Source organism: Hyperolius riggenbachi, chromosome 10 (genome assembly GCF_040937935.1).
Source record: "Hyperolius riggenbachi isolate aHypRig1 chromosome 10, aHypRig1.pri, whole genome shotgun sequence".
NCBI lineage: Eukaryota > Metazoa > Chordata > Amphibia > Anura > Hyperoliidae > Hyperolius > Hyperolius riggenbachi.
In genome coordinates this window covers 278,474,302-278,497,582 of record NC_090655.1, presented here as the reverse complement: position 1 = coordinate 278,497,582, position 23,281 = coordinate 278,474,302, and the positions used below count along the sequence as shown (strand labels likewise).

Below are 23,281 nucleotides of genomic sequence, written 5' to 3'. Positions count from 1 at the left end.
TCCTACCTTAAGGATTCAGTAGGCCTTACTATAATAAAGGACATTTATTGAGCACTCAAAAAGACAACGCATTTCATGGCGTAAGCTGCTTCCACAGGTCGAGTATGTTATCATTTAAGTAGGCCTCAGTGATTTGGACTGAGTTAGTCAAAAAGGCTTCAGTGATCTCCCCAGAATTTTTTTTCCAGCCGGGTGGCATGAAATAGTAGCCGGGTGGCATGAAAAAGCAGCCGGGTGGGGCAAGATGAAAATGCAGGGCAACTCTGCTTACAGCATAGGAGGAGGTGAAGAGGTGAGCCGATGACAGCCGGGTGGTCACCAAATCTAGCCGGGTGGAGCACCCGGCTAAAAGAGCCTGGGGAGAACACTGGGCTTGGGGTGCAGACTTGCCCTTTAAGGGGATTTTCTCTTACAGAGAAAATCTACAGTTCTGTCAGCAGAACTAGGACATACCAAGAAGCTGTTCTATGGACAAGGCCACAGGTCTCACGGACTTCAACATCCACACCACAAGAACAGTAAACAAAACCATGTTTATTCAACATGGAAATTCTTTGTATCTAGGGCAAATATCTTATAGAATATTAATCGAGTAGGTGTGTGTCCTGACATCACAAGGGATCTGAACCAATCATAGATGGCTCAAATGATGTCACATTTAACTCTTTCTGGTTCATATAAAACCCACAGCCGGAGTATGGAGTGGCACTTTCTGTCTTGCTACCTGTCCCTGCCGGCTTAAACCTTTATATAATCCATTTCTGTTTGATATCTTGTATGCTATATCTTGTATGCTGTATATACTTAGTTTAGACGTAACTTAGTGTAGACATAAGAGGACCTGATTACCTTCAGCAGGAAGGTAATCACGAAGCTGTAATGCAACGCAAGAATCTGCTTCCCTAAGACATAACGACATGTAGAGATGAGTATCTGCTATATCTGTTTATTGAATAAACGACTTGGAATTTGAAGACGCCTGAGAACAGTCTATCTCCTATAATGCTTGCTGTGTTGAGAGTCAAGTTATCTCACAGTCTGTGAGGTGCAACTCTAAGAAGTTGCTGGTGTCGAAGCAAAAAAGGTGATTTATAACAGTGGTGCCGTGAACCTTGCGCTGTCTAGCAGACAAGACAGAAAAGGGCCGGGCCATAGATAGTATTCAGTCTATCGAGAAATTCCACAGCGAAACAAGCAGAGAAGACAGACACAGACACGCTTATCGAGAGGATAAGTGGTGTGTGGGAGGCTGCATGAGCCAGCACACGGGCTGAAGTTCGAGGTAATCAGCGGCGGATCTCTTGGACTTTGAATTTCAACTGCGCCGTACACGCAGTTGCATGCCTAAACAGGATCAGAAGCTATCCCAGGCACGGCCCAGCAAATGCCGCAGGGCTTGATCCGCTGAGCGAAGTGAAGTGAAGTGAAGATACACAGCAGCTTCGAGGAGAGTTTCCATAGAGATCCGTGGGGAAATTTGCTACAGCTGAATCGAACTGGCAGGATAAGAAGTCCGTATTAATAGGCAAGTATAAAAGTTTTGTTTATTTAATTTTGTAGCAGTGTTTGGGGTCTGTTATATGGTAACAGTGTTTTTTCCCAGCTGTGTGCATTGCTAGTGTGTTATCTTCCTGTGTTATGTGCAGCTGCAGATTTTTATCTCCGTCCCGTGGGCTTTTAGGGAGGGGGGCTGACAGGGCCGGCAGTAGCTGCTGCGGTTTCAGTGTGAGCAGCATACATAGGTTTCTCTTGCTGGTTTTCCTTCGTTGTTATCTCACAGACTGTGTTTTTTTCATCTCTGTTTTCCTTTTGTTTTCTCTTGTGTTATGCTAGTGGCTTAGAGAAATCAAATAGGGCACTCAGAAACTGAAGATTACAATTATCAATGACATTTCATAGGACCAATTACAATCAAATAAAAACACTTCACATAAAATTGCATTCTTGAATAACTTCAAATAATATTTGCATGAATACATCATACATCAGGTTATATATATATATATATATATATATATATATATATATATATATATATATAATATATATAGATCAGAACGGTTTTTTGGGCATATGGAGTCCTCAGGCAATATGGTATATTTAATAGTCTATAGAGAGGAGGGCACAATATTTGCATAAAATAGTGTCTGTAATTTAGTCAAAGATTAATCAAGGATTATTAATATATTGCATATTCAGGCACGAATATGCTGTACCAATGTATCCCAGGGGCTTTATTAGGGTCCCTATATGGGAATCAATCTGTCGGTGTAAAGGGTTGCGCTGGGTGCTGTAAGCGCACTTAGGTGGAGGAGAGGCGGTTCCTGCCAGTATGGTGCTAAAGGCACAGGCTGTATGTAGTGCTGCGCTGGGTGCTGTAAGCGCACTTAGGTGGAGGAGAGGTGGCCCCTGCCAGTATGGTGCTAAAGGCACAGGCAGTTTGTAGTGCTGCGCTGGGTGCTGTAAGTGCACTTAGGTGGAGGAGAGGCGGCCCCTGCCAGTATGGTGATAAAGGCACAGGCAGTTTGTAGTGCTGAGCTGGGTACTGTAAGCGCACTTGGGTGGAGGAGAGGCGGCTCCTACCAGTATGGTGATAAAGGCACAGGCTGTTTGTAGTGCTGCGCTGGGTGCTGTAAGTGCACTTAGGTGAAGGAGAGGCGGCCCCTGCCAGTATGGTGCTAAAGGCACAGGCTGTTTGTAGTGCTGCGCTGGGTGCTGTAAGCGCACTTAGGTGGAGGAGAGGCGGCCCCTGCCAGTGTGGTGCTAAAGGCACAGGCTGTTTGTAGTGCTGCGCTGGGTGCTGTAAGTGCACTTAGGTGAAGGAGAGGCGGCCCCCGCCAGTATGGTGATAAAGGCACAGGCTGTTTGTAGTGCTGCGCTGGGTGCTGTAAGCGCACTTAGGTGGAGGAGAGGCGGCCCCTGCCAGTGTGGTGCTAAAGGCACAGGCTGTTTGTAGTGCTGCGCTGGGTGCTGTAAGTGCACTTAGGTGAAGGAGAGGCGGCCCCAGCCAGTATGGTGCTAAAGGCACAGGCAGTTTGTAGTGCTGCGCTGGGTGCTGTAAGTGCACTTAGGTGAAGGAGAGGCGGCCCCTGCCAGTATGGTGCTAAAGGCACAGGCTGTTTGTAGTGCTGCGCTGGGTGCTGTAAGCGCACTTAGGTGGAGGAGAGGTGGCCCCAGCCAGTATGGTGATAAAGGCACAGGCTGTTTGTAGTGCTGCGCTGGGTACTGTAAGCGCACTTAGGTGGAGGAGAGGTGCCCCCAGCCAGTATGGTGATAAAGGCACAGGCTGTTTGTAGTGCTGCGCTGGGTACTGTAAGCGCACTTAGGTGGAGGAGAGGTGCCCCCAGCCAGTATGGTGATAAAGGCACAGGCTGTATGTAGTGCTGCGCTGGGTGCTGTAAGCGCACTTAGGTGGAGGAGAGGCGGCCCCAGCCAGTATGGTGCTAAAGGCACAGGCTGTTTGTAGTGCTGCGTTGGGTGCTGTAAGTGCACTTAGGTGGAGGAGAGGCGGCCCCTGCCAGTATGGTGATAAAGGCACAGGCTGTTTGTAGTGCTGCGCTGGGTGCTGTAAGCGCACTTAGGTGGAGGAGAGGTGGCCCCAGCCAGTATGGTGATAAAGGCACAGGCAGTTTGTAGTGCTGCGCTGGGTACTGTAAGTGCACTTAGGTGGAGGAGAGGTGGCCCCAGCCAGTATGGTGATAAAGGCACAGGCTGTTTGTAGTGCTGCGCTGGGTGCTGTAAGCGCACTTAGGTGGAGGAGAGGTGGCCCCAGCCAGTATGGTGCTAAAGGCACAGGCTGTGTGTAGTGCTGCGCTGGGTGCTGTAAGTGCACTTAGGTGGAGGAGAGGTGGCCCCAGCCAGTATGGTGCTAAAGGCACAGGCTGTGTGTAGTGCTGCGCTGGGTGCTGTAAGCGCACTTAGGTGGAGGAGAGGCGGTTCCTGCCAGTATGGTGCTAAAGGCACAGGCTGTGTGTAGTGCTGCGCTGGGTGCTGTAAGCGCACTTAGGTGGAGGAGAGGCGGCCCCTGCCAGTATGGTGCTAAAGGCACAGGCTGTTTGTAGTGCTGCGCTGGGTGCTGTAAGCGCACTTAGGTGGAGGAGAGGCGGCCCCAGCCAGTATGGTGATAAAGGCACAGGCTGTTTGTAGTGCTGCGCTGGGTACTGTAAGCGCACTTAGGTGGAGGAGAGGCGGCCCCAGCCAGTATGGTGATAAAGGCACAGGCTGTTTGTAGTGCTGCGCTGGGTGCTGTAAGCGCACTTAGGTGGAGGAGAGGCGACCCCCGCCAGTATGGTGATAAAGGCACAGGTTGTTTGTAGTGCTGCGCTGGGTGCTGTAAGTGCACTTAGGTGGAGGAGAGGCGGCCCCTGCCAGTATGGTGATAAAGGCACAGGCTGTTTGTAGTGCTGAGCTGGGTACTGTAAGCGCACTTGGGTGGAGGAGAGGCAGTTCCTACCAGTATGGTGCTAAGGGCACAGGCTGTTTGTAGTGCTGCGCTGGGTGCTGTAAGCGCACTTAGGTGGAGGAGAGGCAGTTCCTACCAGTATGGTGCTAAGGGCACAGGCTGTTTGTAGTGCTGCGCTGGGTGCTGTAAGCGCACTTAGGTGGAGGAGAGGCGTCCCCAGCCAGTATGGTGCTAAAGGCACAGGCTGTTTGTAGTGCTGCGCTGGGTACTGTAAGCGCACTTAGGTGGAGGAGAGGTGGCCCCAGCCAGTATGGTGATAAAGGCACAGGCTGTTTGTAGTGCTGCGTTGGGTGCTGTAAGCGCACTTAGGTGGAGGAGAGGCGGCCCCAGCCAGTATGGTGCTAAAGTCACAGGCTGTTTGTAGTGCTGCGCTGGGTGCTGTAAGTGCACTTAGGTGAAGGAGAGGCGGCCCCTGCCAGTATGGTGCTAAAGGCACAGGCTGTTTGTAGTGCTGCGCTGGGTGCTGTAAGCGCACTTAGGTGGAGGAGAGGTGGCCCCAGCCAGTATGGTGCTAAAGGCACAGGCTGTTTGTAGTGCTGCGCTGGGTACTGTAAGCGCACTTAGGTGGAGGAGAGGCGGCCCCCAGCCAGTATGGTGCTAAAGGCACAGGCTGTTTGTAGTGCTGCGCTGGGTACTGTAAGCGCACTTAGGTGGAGGAGAGGTGCCCCCAGCCAGTATGGTGATAAAGGCACAGGCTGTATGTAGTGCTGCGCTGGGTGCTGTAAGCGCACTTAGGTGGAGGAGAGGCGGCCCCAGCCAGTATGGTGCTAAAGGCACAGGCTGTTTGTAGTGCTGCGTTGGGTGCTGTAAGTGCACTTAGGTGGAGGAGAGGCGGCCCCTGCCAGTATGGTGATAAAGGCACAGGCTGTTTGTAGTGCTGCGCTGGGTGCTGTAAGCGCACTTAGGTGGAGGAGAGGTGGCCCCAGCCAGTATGGTGATAAAGGCACAGGCAGTTTGTAGTGCTGCGCTGGGTACTGTAAGTGCACTTAGGTGGAGGAGAGGTGGCCCCAGCCAGTATGGTGATAAAGGCACAGGCTGTTTGTAGTGCTGCGCTGGGTGCTGTAAGCGCACTTAGGTGGAGGAGAGGTGGCCCCAGCCAGTATGGTGCTAAAGGCACAGGCTGTGTGTAGTGCTGCGCTGGGTGCTGTAAGTGCACTTAGGTGGAGGAGAGGTGGCCCCAGCCAGTATGGTGCTAAAGGCACAGGCTGTGTGTAGTGCTGCGCTGGGTGCTGTAAGCGCACTTAGGTGGAGGAGAGGCGGTTCCTGCCAGTATGGTGCTAAAGGCACAGGCTGTGTGTAGTGCTGCGCTGGGTGCTGTAAGCGCACTTAGGTGGAGGAGAGGCGGCCCCTGCCAGTATGGTGCTAAAGGCACAGGCTGTTTGTAGTGCTGCGCTGGGTGCTGTAAGCGCACTTAGGTGGAGGAGAGGCGGCCCCAGCCAGTATGGTGCTAAAGGCACAGGCTGTTTGTAGTGCTGCGCTGGGTGCTGTAAGCGCACTTAGGTGGAGGAGAGGCGGCCCCAGCCAGTATGGTGATAAAGGCACAGGCTGTTTGTAGTGCTGCGCTGGGTACTGTAAGCGCACTTAGGTGGAGGAGAGGCGGCCCCAGCCAGTATGGTGATAAAGGCACAGGCTGTTTGTAGTGCTGCGCTGGGTGCTGTAAGCGCACTTAGGTGGAGGAGAGGCAGTTCCTACCAGTATGGTGCTAAGGGCACAGGCTGTTTGTAGTGCTGCGCTGGGTGCTGTAAGCGCACTTAGGTGGAGGAGAGGCGTCCCCAGCCAGTATGGTGCTAAAGGCACAGGCTGTTTGTAGTGCTGCGCTGGGTACTGTAAGCGCACTTAGGTGGAGGAGAGGTGGCCCCAGCCAGTATGGTGATAAAGGCACAGGCTGTTTGTAGTGCTGCGTTGGGTGCTGTAAGCGCACTTAGGTGGAGGAGAGGCGGCCCCAGCCAGTATGGTGCTAAAGTCACAGGCTGTTAGTAGTGCTGCGCTGGGTGCTGTAAGCGCACTTAGGTGGAGGAGAGGCGGCCCCAGCCAGTATGGTGATAAAGGCACAGGCTGTTTGTAGTGCTGCGCTGGGTGCTGTAAGCGCACTTAGGTGGAGGAGAGGCGGCCCCAGCCAGTATGGTGCTAAAGGCACAGGCTGTTTGTAGTGCTGCGCTGGGTGCTGTAAGCGCACTTAGGTGGAGGAGAGGCGGCCCCAGCCAGTATGGTGATAAAGGCACAGGCTGTTTGTAGTGCTGCGCTGGGTACTGTAAGCGCACTTAGGTGGTGGAGAGGCGGCCCCAGCCAGTATGGTGATAAAGGCACAGGCTGTTTGTAGTGCTGCGCTGGGTGCTGTAAGCGCACTTAGGTGGAGGAGAGGCGACCCCCGCCAGTATGGTGATGAAGGCACAGGTTGTTTGTAGTGCTGCGCTGGGTGCTGTAAGTGCACTTAGGTGGAGGAGAGGCGGCCCCTGCCAGTATGGTGATAAAGGCACAGGCTGTTTGTAGTGCTGAGCTGGGTACTGTAAGCGCACTTGGGTGGAGGAGAGGCAGTTCCTACCAGTATGGTGCTAAGGGCACAGGCTGTTTGTAGTGCTGCGCTGGGTGCTGTAAGCGCACTTAGGTGGAGGAGAGGCAGTTCCTACCAGTATGGTGCTAAGGGCACAGGCTGTTTGTAGTGCTGCGCTGGGTGCTGTAAGCGCACTTAGGTGGAGGAGAGGCGTCCCCAGCCAGTATGGTGCTAAAGGCACAGGCTGTTTGTAGTGCTGCGCTGGGTACTGTAAGCGCACTTAGGTGGAGGAGAGGTGGCCCCAGCCAGTATGGTGATAAAGGCACAGGCTGTTTGTAGTGCTGCGCTGGGTGCTGTAAGCGCACTTAGGTGGAGGAGAGGCGGTTCCTACCAGTATGGTGATAAAGACACAGGCTGTTTGTAGTGCTGAGCTGGGTACTGTAAGTGCACTTAGGTGGAGGAGAGGCGGCCCCTGCCAGTATGGTGATAAAGGCACAGGCAGTTTGTAGTGCTGCGCTGGGTGCTGTAAGCGTACTTAGGTGGAGGAGAGGTGCCCCCTGCCAGTATGGTGATAAAGGCACAGGCTGTATGTAGTGCTGCGCTGGGTGCTGTAAGCGCACTTAGGTGGAGGAGAGGCGGTTCCTGCCAGTATGGTGATAAAGGCACAGGCAGTTTGTAGTGCTGCGCTGGGTGCTGTAAGCACACTTAGGTGGAGGAGAGGTGCCCCCAGCCAGTATGGTGATAAAGGCACAGGCAATTTGTAGTGCTGAGCTGGGTACTGTAGGCGCACTTAGGTGGAGGAGAGGTGCCCCCTGCCAGTATGGTGATAAAGGCACAGGCTGTATGTAGTGCTGCGCTGGGTGCTGTAAGCGCACTTAGGTGGAGGAGAGGCGGTTCCTGCCAGTATGGTGATAAAGGCACAGGCAGTTTGTAGTGCTGCGCTGGGTGCTGTAAGCACACTTAGGTGGAGGAGAGGTGCCCCCAGCCAGTATGGTGATAAAGGCACAGGCAATTTGTAGTGCTGAGCTGGGTACTGTAGGCGCACTTAGGTGGAGGAGAGGCGGCCCCCGCCAGTATGGTGCTAAAGGCAAAGGCTGTGTGTAGTGCTGCGCTGGGTGCTGTAAGCGCACTTAGGTGGAGGAGAGGCGGTTCCTGCCAGTATGGTGCTAAAGGCACAGGCTGTGTGTAGTGCTGCGCTGGGTGCTGTAAGCGCACTTAGGTGGAGGAGAGGCGGCCCCTGCCAGTATGGTGCTAAAGGCACAGGCTGTTTGTAGTGCTGCGCTGGGTGCTGTAAGCGCACTTAGGTGGAGGAGAGGCGGCCCCAGCCAGTATGGTGATAAAGGCACAGGCTGTATGTAGTGCTGCGCTGGGTGCTGTAAGCGCACTTAGGTGGAGGAGAGGCGGCCCCTGCCAGTATGGTGATAAAGGCACAGGCTGTTTGTAGTGCTGCGCTGGGTGCTGTAAGCGCACTTAGGTGGAGGAGAGGTGGCCCCAGCCAGTATGGTGATAAAGGCACAGGCAGTTTGTAGTGCTGCGCTGGGTACTGTAAGTGCACTTAGGTGGAGGAGAGGTGGCCCCAGCCAGTATGGTGATAAAGGCACAGGCTGTTTGTAGTGCTGCGCTGGGTGCTGTAAGCGCACTTAGGTGGAGGAGAGGTGGCCCCAGCCAGTATGGTGCTAAAGGCACAGGCTGTGTGTAGTGCTGCGCTGGGTGCTGTAAGTGCACTTAGGTGGAGGAGAGGTGGCCCCAGCCAGTATGGTGCTAAAGGCACAGGCTGTGTGTAGTGCTGCGCTGGGTGCTGTAAGCGCACTTAGGTGGAGGAGAGGCGGTTCCTGCCAGTATGGTGCTAAAGGCACAGGCTGTGTGTAGTGCTGCGCTGGGTGCTGTAAGCGCACTTAGGTGGAGGAGAGGCGGCCCCTGCCAGTATGGTGCTAAGGGCACAGGCTGTTTGTAGTGCTGCGCTGGGTGCTGTAAGCGCACTTAGGTGGAGGAGAGGCAGTTCCTACCAGTATGGTGCTAAGGGCACAGGCTGTTTGTAGTGCTGCGCTGGGTGCTGTAAGCGCACTTAGGTGGAGGAGAGGCGTCCCCAGCCAGTATGGTGCTAAAGGCACAGGCTGTTTGTAGTGCTGCGCTGGGTACTGTAAGCGCACTTAGGTGGAGGAGAGGTGGCCCCAGCCAGTATGGTGATAAAGGCACAGGCTGTTTGTAGTGCTGCGCTGGGTGCTGTAAGCGCACTTAGGTGGAGGAGAGGCGGTTCCTACCAGTATGGTGATAAAGACACAGGCTGTTTGTAGTGCTGAGCTGGGTACTGTAAGTGCACTTAGGTGGAGGAGAGGCGGCCCCTGCCAGTATGGTGATAAAGGCACAGGCAGTTTGTAGTGCTGCGCTGGGTGCTGTAAGCGTACTTAGGTGGAGGAGAGGTGCCCCCTGCCAGTATGGTGATAAAGGCACAGGCTGTATGTAGTGCTGCGCTGGGTGCTGTAAGCGCACTTAGGTGGAGGAGAGGCGGTTCCTGCCAGTATGGTGATAAAGGCACAGGCAGTTTGTAGTGCTGCGCTGGGTGCTGTAAGCACACTTAGGTGGAGGAGAGGTGCCCCCAGCCAGTATGGTGATAAAGGCACAGGCAATTTGTAGTGCTGAGCTGGGTACTGTAGGCGCACTTAGGTGGAGGAGAGGTGCCCCCTGCCAGTATGGTGATAAAGGCACAGGCTGTATGTAGTGCTGCGCTGGGTGCTGTAAGCGCACTTAGGTGGAGGAGAGGCGGTTCCTGCCAGTATGGTGATAAAGGCACAGGCAGTTTGTAGTGCTGCGCTGGGTGCTGTAAGCACACTTAGGTGGAGGAGAGGTGCCCCCAGCCAGTATGGTGATAAAGGCACAGGCAATTTGTAGTGCTGAGCTGGGTACTGTAGCCGCACTTAGGTGGAGGAGAGGCGGCCCCCGCCAGTATGGTGCTAAAGGCAAAGGCTGTGTGTAGTGCTGCGCTGGGTGCTGTAAGCGCACTTAGGTGGAGGAGAGGCGGTTCCTGCCAGTATGGTGCTAAAGGCACAGGCTGTGTGTAGTGCTGCGCTGGGTGCTGTAAGCGCACTTAGGTGGAGGAGAGGCGGCCCCTGCCAGTATGGTGCTAAAGGCACAGGCTGTTTGTAGTGCTGCGCTGGGTGCTGTAAGCGCACTTAGGTGGAGGAGAGGCGGCCCCAGCCAGTATGGTGATAAAGGCACAGGCTGTATGTAGTGCTGCGCTGGGTGCTGTAAGCGCACTTAGGTGGAGGAGAGGCGGCCCCTGCCAGTATGGTGATAAAGGCACAGGCTGTTTGTAGTGCTGCGCTGGGTGCTGTAAGCGCACTTAGGTGGAGGAGAGGTGGCCCCAGCCAGTATGGTGATAAAGGCACAGGCAGTTTGTAGTGCTGCGCTGGGTACTGTAAGTGCACTTAGGTGGAGGAGAGGTGGCCCCAGCCAGTATGGTGATAAAGGCACAGGCTGTTTGTAGTGCTGCGCTGGGTGCTGTAAGCGCACTTAGGTGGAGGAGAGGTGGCCCCAGCCAGTATGGTGCTAAAGGCACAGGCTGTGTGTAGTGCTGCGCTGGGTGCTGTAAGTGCACTTAGGTGGAGGAGAGGTGGCCCCAGCCAGTATGGTGCTAAAGGCACAGGCTGTGTGTAGTGCTGCGCTGGGTGCTGTAAGCGCACTTAGGTGGAGGAGAGGCGGTTCCTGCCAGTATGGTGCTAAAGGCACAGGCTGTGTGTAGTGCTGCGCTGGGTGCTGTAAGCGCACTTAGGTGGAGGAGAGGCGGCCCCTGCCAGTATGGTGCTAAAGGCACAGGCTGTTTGTAGTGCTGCGCTGGGTGCTGTAAGCGCACTTAGGTGGAGGAGAGGCGGCCCCAGCCAGTATGGTGCTAAAGGCACAGGCTGTTTGTAGTGCTGCGCTGGGTGCTGTAAGCGCACTTAGGTGGAGGAGAGGCGGCCCCAGCCAGTATGGTGATAAAGGCACAGGCTGTTTGTAGTGCTGCGCTGGGTACTGTAAGCGCACTTAGGTGGAGGAGAGGCGGCCCCAGCCAGTATGGTGATAAAGGCACAGGCTGTTTGTAGTGCTGCGCTGGGTGCTGTAAGCGCACTTAGGTGGAGGAGAGGCGACCCCCGCCAGTATGGTGATAAAGGCACAGGTTGTTTGTAGTGCTGCGCTGGGTGCTGTAAGTGCACTTAGGTGGAGGAGAGGCGACCCCTGCCAGTATGGTGATAAAGGCACAGGCTGTTTGTAGTGCTGAGCTGGGTACTGTAAGCGCACTTGGGTGGAGGAGAGGCAGTTCCTACCAGTATGGTGCTAAGGGCACAGGCTGTTTGTAGTGCTGCGCTGGGTGCTGTAAGCGCACTTAGGTGGAGGAGAGGCAGTTCCTACCAGTATGGTGCTAAGGGCACAGGCTGTTTGTAGTGCTGCGCTGGGTGCTGTAAGCGCACTTAGGTGGAGGAGAGGCGTCCCCAGCCAGTATGGTGCTAAAGGCACAGGCTGTTTGTAGTGCTGCGCTGGGTACTGTAAGCGCACTTAGGTGGAGGAGAGGTGGCCCCAGCCAGTATGGTGATAAAGGCACAGGCTGTTTGTAGTGCTGCGTTGGGTGCTGTAAGCGCACTTAGGTGGAGGAGAGGCGGCCCCAGCCAGTATGGTGCTAAAGTCACAGGCTGTTAGTAGTGCTGCGCTGGGTGCTGTAAGCGCACTTAGGTGGAGGAGAGGCGGCCCCAGCCAGTATGGTGCTAAAGGCACAGGCTGTTTGTAGTGCTGCGCTGGGTGCTGTAAGCGCACTTAGGTGGAGGAGAGGCGGCCCCAGCCAGTATGGTGCTAAAGGCACAGGCTGTTTGTAGTGCTGCGCTGGGTGCTGTAAGCGCACTTAGGTGGAGGAGAGGCGACCCCCGCCAGTATGGTAATAAAGGCACAGGTTGTTTGTAGTGCTGCGCTGGGTGCTGTAAGTGCACTTAGGTGGAGGAGAGGCGGCCCCTGCCAGTATGGTGATAAAGGCACAGGCTGTTTGTAGTGCTGAGCTGGGTACTGTAAGCGCACTTGGGTGGAGGAGAGGCAGTTCCTACCAGTATGGTGCTAAGGGCACAGGCTGTTTGTAGTGCTGCGCTGGGTGCTGTAAGCGCACTTAGGTGGAGGAGAGGCAGTTCCTACCAGTATGGTGCTAAGGGCACAGGCTGTTTGTAGTGCTGCGCTGGGTGCTGTAAGCGCACTTAGGTGGAGGAGAGGCGTCCCCAGCCAGTATGGTGCTAAAGGCACAGGCTGTTTGTAGTGCTGCGCTGGGTACTGTAAGCGCACTTAGGTGGAGGAGAGGTGGCCCCAGCCAGTATGGTGATAAAGGCACAGGCTGTTTGTAGTGCTGCGTTGGGTGCTGTAAGCGCACTTAGGTGGAGGAGAGGCGGCCCCAGCCAGTATGGTGCTAAAGTCACAGGCTGTTAGTAGTGCTGCGCTGGGTGCTGTAAGCGCACTTAGGTGGAGGAGAGGCGGCCCCAGCCAGTATGGTGATAAAGGCACAGGCTGTTTGTAGTGCTGCGCTGGGTGCTGTAAGCGCACTTAGGTGGAGGAGAGGCGGCCCCAGCCAGTATGGTGCTAAAGGCACAGGCTGTTTGTAGTGCTGCGCTGGGTGCTGTAAGCGCACTTAGGTGGAGGAGAGGCGACCCCCGCCAGTATGGTAATAAAGGCACAGGTTGTTTGTAGTGCTGCGCTGGGTGCTGTAAGTGCACTTAGGTGGAGGAGAGGCGGCCCCTGCCAGTATGGTGATAAAGGCACAGGCTGTTTGTAGTGCTGAGCTGGGTACTGTAAGCGCACTTGGGTGGAGGAGAGGCAGTTCCTACCAGTATGGTGCTAAGGGCACAGGCTGTTTGTAGTGCTGCGCTGGGTGCTGTAAGCGCACTTAGGTGGAGGAGAGGCAGTTCCTACCAGTATGGTGCTAAGGGCACAGGCTGTTTGTAGTGCTGCGCTGGGTGCTGTAAGCGCACTTAGGTGGAGGAGAGGCGTCCCCAGCCAGTATGGTGCTAAAGGCACAGGCTGTTTGTAGTGCTGCGCTGGGTACTGTAAGCGCACTTAGGTGGAGGAGAGGTGGCCCCAGCCAGTATGGTGATAAAGGCACAGGCTGTTTGTAGTGCTGCGCTGGGTGCTGTAAGCGCACTTAGGTGTAGGAGAGGCGGTACCTACCAGTATGGTGATAAAGACACAGGCTGTTTGTAGTGCTGAGCTGGGTACTGTAAGTGCACTTAGGTGGAGGAGAGGCGGCCCCTGCCAGTATGGTGATAAAGGCACAGGCAGTTTGTAGTGCTGCGCTGGGTGCTGTAAGCGTACTTAGGTGGAGGAGAGGTGCCCCCTGCCAGTATGGTGATAAAGGCACAGGCTGTATGTAGTGCTGCGCTGGGTGCTGTAAGCGCACTTAGGTGGAGGAGAGGCGGTTCCTGCCAGTATGGTGATAAAGGCACAGGCAGTTTGTAGTGCTGCGCTGGGTGCTGTAAGCACACTTAGGTGGAGGAGAGGTGCCCCCAGCCAGTATGGTGATAAAGGCACAGGCAATTTGTAGTGCTGAGCTGGGTACTGTAGGCGCACTTAGGTGGAGGAGAGGTGCCCCCTGCCAGTATGGTGATAAAGGCACAGGCTGTATGTAGTGCTGCGCTGGGTGCTGTAAGCGCACTTAGGTGGAGGAGAGGCGGTTCCTGCCAGTATGGTGATAAAGGCACAGGCAGTTTGTAGTGCTGCGCTGGGTGCTGTAAGCACACTTAGGTGGAGGAGAGGTGCCCCCAGCCAGTATGGTGATAAAGGCACAGGCAATTTGTAGTGCTGAGCTGGGTACTGTAGGCGCACTTAGGTGGAGGAGAGGTGCCCCCAGCCAGTATGGTGGACATTACAGTAGCTGACTTGTGGGATCTGTAGATCGTATCGCTGCCACTGGCTGTCACTTGTATCTAGTGGGTCCACACAGGTCTATAGGTATTTTGTAGAAGGAAGGCGATTACCAGTATTTGCACCTTCTCCAGTTCTGGGCGTCTTTGTAGCCGCCGCTCTCTGGGCATTTTAGATTGGAAGGCAGATTAGCTGCGCTCCGTGCACGAAAGTGGAAGTGACGTCGCACTGACGTCAGCTTCTGGGCGGAAACGGGTCCGTCTGATGTTAGGGATGTTAGAGGGATAGGCGCTTCCCTCTCTAATGTGGAAACCTGCTAGTGGCTGTCCCCAGTTAGTGTAATAGCAGCGGCCATTTTGGTGAAGTAATGCCCTTGCTACTAACACGCAGGGCTATGCAAGTTGGATTGAATTGTATGAATGTCATACTCATAATAGAGCATAAAATAGAAGCTCATAGATATACATTTAAAAAGGCACATATAAACATAAATATAATAAAAAAAATAAAAAAGTAATAGCAAAATCCAAGATAAGTGATAAGTAGCAATTGATTATAGTATCCATAGGTAAAGTGTGTGTGTGTCTGTGCGCGTGTGTTAGAGAGAGTGGTCGTATCACCAGTATTGTATATTATGTCCCTCCGGTGGTAGATAGAGGCCGCAGCTGATGGGTTTTCACCCAACCCTGGGGGACAGACATTTATAGGTGTTAAAGGTGTATGGTGTAAGAGTAGCCTTTTGGTATACTGCGGGCGGGGCCAGAGGTATACTGAGTTAGTATTTGTCTGATGGCTATCCAACTTGCTTGCATAATATAAGAGGCCGATGTCTCACCCTGTACTAAAGTAATATAATGTGGACATGTCTATTAATTTATGTAGTCTGACCTTCTTAGCTGTCTACTGGGAGATATTGGAGTTGGGTATGGCACCAAACAGGCGTCCCCAGGATTCCCCAGGTTGTATCGCAGGGTGAGTAGTCTGGTTTTCAGAGATTATGTTCAAGACAAATATTGAGGCCGTCTGGTTGTAGGGTTTCTAGTTTAAATATCCAAAACATTTCTTTCTTCTTGAGTTCGTTCATCCGACTGGAGATTGTATCTGGTATGTGTTCAATGGGACATATTAAAGTATTTGACACTTTTTGATTGTGATATAATTGATAGTGTCTGGAGAGCCCATGTCTCATGTAGCCTTTCTGTATGTTTCCTCTGTGTTGTCCCCATCTTGTACGGAGTTGTTGGGTTGTGCGGCCTGCTACATATTGAAGTCCACATGGACAAGTGATAAGATAAATGGCAAAGTTTGTTCCACAGTCTGTCACTGGTATTGTCATGGGTCTCCCCTGTGACAGTAGATTTAAAATGTGTTGGGTTATGATCTAGCATCATGCAACATTGACATATTTGTTGGTTTCAGCGTTTTGCTTGGCCCTCTTTGTTGTTTCCCAGGTTGACCACCCCATATGATGATTTTCCTTGAGTTTTGTACAGCAGGAGACATTGGTAGCACTTCCAAACAGAGGCTGCACCCGAATTGACTACCTGCAATAGATGTGCAGAGCTCCACAATGTGGACTAAAATACACAACTTGCATTCAAAACAGGTACAGCAAAGGAGGACGTTAGCTTCAGTATAAATAATATGTGCACAAATTATTCCCTACTAGACTTCCCCACAGCGATGACAGGTCCTCTCGGGGAAGACCTACCGCTAGTCTAACGATAAAATCACAATTTTTTCCTAGTGCTGCTAGTCATAAAATGTTATACACATTTATCTCAAACAGACTCTCTGTTTGAGAAGGATGATTTTCCTTGTTGTCGTATCTTGCTGGGGGCTGTCTGCGTCTTCATAGTTTTAGCTCTGCGGAAGATACATCTCGGTTTGGTTGTCGAGTTGTTTCTCAGCATAGGGTCTGTCTGTAGTAGTGAACAAGTGTTTGTCCATGATGGTTCTGATCGTATGGTGTTGGTTGGAAAATCTTGTCACAAAGTTGACTTCTTTTTCCTCCTCGGTGCCTTTCTAGTTGGTAGATTTCTTTAGCAAGGTATTGCTCTCTGTTCCTCTAGCCTTTCAACTGGCCTTCTTGACCAGTTTATTAGGGAAGTGCCTTTCTGCAAACGTTTTGGTCAATATATCGGATTGTGTGTCAAAGGTTTTTATGTCACTGCAATTCTTTCGGATTCTGAGAAACTGACCGTAGGGAATATTGTTTTTCCAGGGTTTATGGTGGTTACTTTTGTAATCTATGTAGTTGGCATCGACTGATGTGGATTTTAGACTTAGTTATACGATCTTCATGGTAGAGGACCAAATCCAAGACGTCAATTTGGTCCTTATTATAACATTGATGTGAATGACAGGCCCCAGTCATTGCTGTTAAGGTATGTCTTGAAGTCCTCAATAGATGTGGCATCTCCATCCCAGATTATGAACAGATCGTCAATGTATCTCCTGTAGATGATGATCTTGTTAGTGTACAGATTGTTGGGGCCTATTGGCAAATTCTTCAAAGAAGCCCATTGTGAGATTCGCATAACTTGGCACAAAGCTCGCTCCCATGGCTGTTGACCTAAATGCATGTGTGCGAAAATTAACACATAAAAGATATTTGACTATCAAGCGACTGAAGGGTATACAAACTACTAAGGATAAAACTATTAGCCCCATAGCCCCATTCAGTAAGTGTTCCCGGGCAAGACTCCGTAACACTGCTACTGAGTGTGCTCTAGTGGCTGCCTTGCAAGCATCAGAATTATTATTATAAATAGGGGCACATATAGTACTAAGCCTTGTTAGAACTTGCTTGTGTTCATTTTTTTTAACTTCCATTGCAACGGTTCATAATCTAAGTGCTTTAGCTATACAAATGAGGCAGGGTCTGCTGTCACATGCAGCCACGGCACTCCTGAATAGTAAATAAAAGCCCAAATATTTGTTTTATCTAGCTGAACAAGCACCCTTGATAACAAGAGTGCTGAAATGATCATTATGTGTGTTTAGGAGCTGAATGATCCAGATTTTACATCCACATTGATATGGCTGCTGTGCATAATTCAGAGTCAGGATACAACCCCTTAAAATGTACCTGAGACAGGCGAATATCAAAAATGTATTCTTACTTTTGGCCTCCTCCAGCCCCCTCAGGCCAGATCGCTCCCACGCCGCTGTCATCCACTGCCTACACTCGGTAAGTCTGCCAGTCAGGGCCAGTCGGTGCAGGTGCAGTTGGGATGCGGTATGCCCCTGACTGGAGGACTTTCCGGGGATATTTACGGAGGCTGCGGGGAGGATGACGATGTGGAAGCGATCTGGCCAGAGGGGCTGGAGGAAGCCCCAGGTATGTATAAAATCTTTTTCCTTATTCATCTCTGGTTCACTTTAAGAGTAACTGGTACAAGTCATTTTTGATGTCTGTAGACCATTTTCCTCTGCTACAAAATTGCCTAGAATTTCCATGGCAGTGGGTTAGCTCATCGAAATATCCCTTGGTAGTGATTTCAAGGTCTCCTCGGGACTTCATGGGACTTAACCTTGGGCCTCTGCTGCGTTCAGTCTGATGTAAGTTAAAGGCATGGGAGAAATTGCTTCTTCTGGTAGGGAGAGACAATTTTTCTAAAGTGATTATGCTCCCCAAGATTCTGCATGTAGTTTGGCATCCCCCTTCCATACGGCTGTCACCTGCAACCTTTACTAAGCTTAAAGTGGATCCGAGATAAACTTTTACTCATTGCATAATTGTTCCTTTCATTTAGTTTATAGGGTATTCCTCAAGCCAAATACTTTTGTTTTGTTTGTTTTAATACTCTAATTCCCTATAAACTAAACAAGCCTCGCCCACAGCTTCTCCAATGCCTTGGCACTCTCAGACTCATGTAGCAAGGGCTTATGAGAGCTCAGTCTGGGCAGGAGGAGGGGTTACTAGCCAGAGATTTCAGAGGCAGATGGGAGGAGGAGAGGGGAGTGAAGTTTTCACAGACTGAGGGGTGGAGATGCACAGCAGCTTGCCTGTGTGTAATGATCACAAGCAGAATATAGCTGCTCTTGTACACAGGAAGAAATAATCATATACTGTTGAAGCTGTTTGCAGCTAGATTTGCTGTGTAAATTATTTGAACTTTAGATAAGTAATATAGACAAGTTACTTGTTATAGTTCGTTTTTCATCTCGGATCTGCTTTAATGTTTTATAAATGTGGGTAGGGAAAAAGAAAAAACGTGATACATAGAATCCCACCAGATAGCTTCATAAGAAGAATAACTTAATGCTTTACAGACTAGAGGAACTAAATTGATTATTGGCAAATGCATCTAAAATCGTGAATAGACACAAGTTGAACATTCTACCAATTTATAATGAATATATAATTTTTGATATTTAATGACTCATTTTTTATTTTATTTTTTTATTTTAATATTGCTACGGAGTTTTATTGTAGTGTTATAATCATGTGTAATTGTTCAGATTGATCTCTCATACACATACAATTGTTTTTTTACTGTTGTATATAATTTTAGAGAATACTGGGATTTTTGATGCAGCACCTCATTTTTGATATTATATAATTTCCTAGCATGTATATTCGTTCCTCCTAGCTTCACATATTGCCTGATGAAGCGGAAGTAACCCATGAAACGCATTGCTATCATTCTGGAGTATACTTGAATAAAGATATTTTTCAGTGAATAACTGATCGTGTGACTACTTGTTGGAGGTAAGTCCACCACTTCCTCCCCCTTTTTAAACGGTTTTTAACTATTTTATCCTTATCTGGCACCTCTGTTTTGAACAATTGTTTATCATAAGAAGAATATATAATTGGCAAAATAAAGGACTCAATTTTATTAGTTCTCAAAAATGGAATATACGGATGAAAACTTTGGACGTCAAATAACCATAAAACCATCTACACATATAAAATGACAATGAAAAGTGGAACACTGGATTTCATCCGACACGAAATCTGTGTATAGCACATACGTGGATGCACCATGGCTGACACTCTCCTTTAAAGTGAATAAGCACAGTTTAATGTAATAAGGAAAATAACTGGCATCCTCCTTCAAAATAATTTAGGCAGATCAGTAATATGCGCACAAATGTTGAACAAGCACAAACAGCTTGTTCCAAGAAGGTAGCACCCTGGCTGGGGGATATAACAATAGTAAGGACATTGATTCCCTACAGCAGAGTCCTGATCTAGGCCTGAGGTCTCTTGCTGGGGGGATATAACAATAGTAAGGACATTGATTCCCTACAGCAGAGTCCTGATCTAGGCCTGAGGTCTCTGGCTGGGGATATAACAATAGTAAGGACATGGATTCCCTACAGCAGAGTGCTGATCTAGGCCTGAGGTCTCTGGCTGGGGATATAACAATAGTAAGGACATTGATTCCCTACAGCAGAGTCCTGATCTAGGCCTGAGGTCTCTGGCTGGGGGGATATAACAATAGTAAGGACATTGATTCCCTACAGCAGAGTCCTGATCTAGGCCTGAGGTCTCTGGCTGGGCAATATCACAATAGTAAGGACATTGATTCCCTACAGCAGAGTCCTGATCTAGGCCTGAGGTCTCTGGCTGGGGATATAACAATAGTAAGGACATTGGTTCCCTACAGCAGAGTCCTGATCTAGGCCTGAGGTCTCTGGCTGGGGATATAACAATAGTAAGGACACTGATTCCCTACAGCAGAGTCCTGATCTAGGCCTGAGGTCTCTGGCTGGGAGGATATAACAATAGTAAGGACATTGATTCTGTACAGCAGAGTCCTGATCTAGGCCTGAGGTCTCTGGCTGGGAGGATATAACAATAGTAAGGACACTGATTCCCTACAGCAGAGTCCTGATCTAGGCCTGAGGTCTCTGGCTGGGGATATAACAATAGTAAGGACACTGATTCTGTACAGCAGAGTCCTGATCTAGGCCTGAGGTCTCTGGCTGGGAGGATATAACAATAGTAAGGACACTGATTCTGTACAGCAGAGTCCTGATCTAGGCCTGAGGTCTCTGGCTGGGGGGATATAACAATAGTAAGGACACTGATTCTGTACAGCAGAGTCCTGATCTAGGCCTGAGGTCTCTGGCTGGGGGGGATATAACAATAGTAAGGACACTGATTCCCTACAGCAGAGTCCTGATCTAGGCCTGAGGTCTCTGGCTGGGGGATATAACAATAGTAAGGACACTGATTCCCTACAGCAGAGTCCTGATCTAGGCCTGAGGTCTCTGGCTTGGGGGATATAACAATAGTAAGGACACTGATTCCCTACAGCAGAGTCCTGATCTAGGCCTGAGGTCTCTGGCTGGGGGAATATAACAATAGTAAGGACATTGATTCCCTACAGCAGAGTCCTGATCTAGGCCTGAGGTCTCTGGCTGGGGGAATATAACAATAGTAAGGACATGGATTCCCTACAGCAGAGTCCTGATCTAGGCCTGAGGTCTCTGGCTGGGGATATAACAATAGTAAGGACATTGATTCCCTACAGCAGAGTCCTGATCTAGGCCTGAGGTCTCTGGCTGGGGATATAACAATAGTAAGGACACTGATTCCCTACAGCAGAGTCCTGATCTAGGCCTGAGGTCTCTGGCTGGGGATATAACAATAGTAAGGACACTGATTCTGTACAGCAGAGTCCTGATCTAGGCCTGAGGTCTCTGGCTCTGGGGATATAACAATAGTAAGGACATTGATTCTGTACAGCAGAGTCCTGATCTAGGCCTGAAGTCTCTGGCTGGGGGATATAACAATAGTAAGGACACTGATTCTGTACAGCAGAGTCCTGATCTAGGCCTGAGGTCTCTGGCTGGGGGGGATATAACAATAGTAAGGACACTGATTCTGTACAGCAGAGTCCTGATCTAGGCCTGAGGTCTCTGGCTGGGGAATATAACAATAGTAAGGACATTGGTTCCCTACAGCAGAGTCCTGATCTAGGCCTGAGGTCTCTGGCTGGGGATATAACAATAGTAAGGACATGGATTCCCTACAGCAGAATCCTGATCTAGGCCTGAGGTCTCTGGGTCGGGGGATATAACAATAGTAAGGACATAGATTGTAAAGTCAGGTGGTGCGGGGTCTTCGGATTGGCTTCCAGAGACAAGGCAGCGCAGGTAAGTATAAACTTTCTTTCATAGGATGGCTGTCGGATTTTAATTTTAGCACCGAGATCCGTTTTATCGAATTGCTGTAAAATTGGATGATTTTATTGTACAGTGTGTGGCCACTTTTAGGCTATTATGGAAATCTCTCTGTTATGTGTGTTATCACACCGTTCGTGATCCTTCGCGGAAGTTCCGGTTCGCGTGAGTTTTCGTGAACCGCAATAGACTTCAATGGGGAGGCGAACTTTCAAATCTGGGAAAAATGATGCTGGCCACAAAAGTGATGGAAAAGATGTTTCAAGGGGTCTAACACCTGGAGGGGGGCATGGCAGAGTGGGATACACGGCAAAAGTCCTGGGGAAAAATCTGGATTTGACACAAAGCAGCGTTTAAGGGCTGAAATCACATTGAATGCTAAATTGCAGGCCTAAAGTGCTTTCAAACATCTTGCATGTGTATACATCAATCAGGGAGTGTAATTAGAGTACTACTTCACACTGACACACCAAACTCACTGTGTAACGCACCGCAAACAGCTGTTTGTGTAGTGACGGCCGTGGTGGACTACTGCGCAGTGTGCACCATGGCGAGATTGCTCTTCCTCACTCAGTGATGTCTGGTTAGGTTATGTCTGTCTGCCTTATCAACTTTCGATGGTTCTTTCTCTACCATTGTTAAAGCTTACATCTATTTTTTTTTTTTACATTACATTTTTACTTGCTGTTCAGTACCTGCAACGAGAATCTATTATGGAGGGCACATCTGCCATTGTGACCAAGGGTAATGGCCGGGAATCCTTCCTGGTGTGATTCTGGTCTGGAGTTGTAGCCTTACAAATGGCTACCACCACACATCCAGGCAAGGAGGGCAGCAGGCATGCCCGCCCCGAGGTAGTGACCAAAAATAACAATACAGGACTCAGGAGGACTTTTGAGGCCCTAATGTAATGAATCAACTTTAAATCCTTTAACGAGAATCAGTTATGGAGGGCAAGTCTGATGGTGCCTTCACTGCGATTCACCAGGTTGGTCTCCGGCGAGAATCTGTTATGGAGGTCAAGTCTGCCATTGGGACCACTGACCATGGGTAATGGCCGGGGAATCTTTCCTGGTGTGATTCTGGTCCGGAGTTGTAGCCTTACAAACGCCTACCACCACACATCCAGGCAAGGAGGGCAGCAGGCATGCCCGCCCCAAGGTAGTGACCAAAAATAACAATACAGGACTCAAGTCTGCCATTGTGACCATGGGTAATGGGCCAGCTGATCAAATTTGGTCTGACCACAATGAAGCAACGACCTTATTATCTTTGGTGTGCCACCCTAACCCGAGACACTCGTATAGCCGGCGGTCATTGCTTCATTGTGATACGCAAGTCCCTTCACCGCGGCAAGGTAATGATCACGAAGGGGGATGGGCACATGTACATGCCTTTTGTTCTTTGTTGCAGCCGCCCGCAGTGCAGCCAAAAAATTAGGCAGGCATGTACACGCACCAGAAAAATTAGTGTAGCAGCGGCCTTAAAAATTCAGGAATCCGCCTGGTGGTGGCAGAGAAGGCAAGCGGCCTGCAGGCAGAGATGCTGTGTGTGGGGACTGACTTAGTCTTCGGTTGGGCAGTAGCCCTCCGGGATCCATGCCTCATTCATTTTGATAAAGGTGAGGTACTGAACACTGTTGTGACTTAAGCGACTTCGCTTCTCAGTGACAATGCCTCCAACTGAACTGAAGGTCCTTTCTGACAGGACGCTAGCGGCAGGGCAAGAGAGAAGTTGGATGGCAAATTGGGACAGCTCTGGCCACAGGTCAAACCAGTATTTCAAGAGTTCATCGTCGCTGCTCGCAGGGGATCAAGTCGCTGATGGTGCCTTCAGCGCGACTCACCAGGTTGGTCATCTCCTCAAACGGCTGCATGATCCTGCATGCATTTCGCATCAGTGTCCAGTTGTTGGGCCACAACATCCCCATCTTCCCAGATTGTGTCCTTCTACTGTAATTGTACTCCGCTCAAAGACTGGGTGACGGCTTTCTCCTGGTCTAGCAGACGAGAACATGAGCAGGGTGGAATTCCAGCGAGTCGGGCTATCGCATATTAAGCGTCTCACCGGCAAGTTGTTTCTCCGCTGAATGTCCGCAAAGCGTGCCATGGCCGTGTAAGACCACCTGAAATGCCCACACAACTTCCTGGCCTGCTTCAGGACATCCTCTAAGCTTGGGTACTTTGACACAAATCTTTGCACGACCAGATTCAGCACATGTACCATGCAGGGTACCTGTGTCAGCTTTACCAAATTCAAAGCAGAAAGGAGATTGCTGCCATTGTCACACACCACGTTGCCGATCTCCAGCTGGTGCCGGG

The 23,281-nt window shown here is 50.7% G+C and overlaps 1 protein-coding gene across 1 annotated transcript in view; it reads left to right on the top strand.

Moving 5' to 3' along the window:
• LOC137535490 (zinc finger protein 585A-like) overlaps positions 1-23,281 on the top strand; it is a 56,782-nt gene that overhangs the window by 7,046 nt on the left and 26,455 nt on the right. The gene's annotated exons all lie outside the window — the stretch shown is intronic.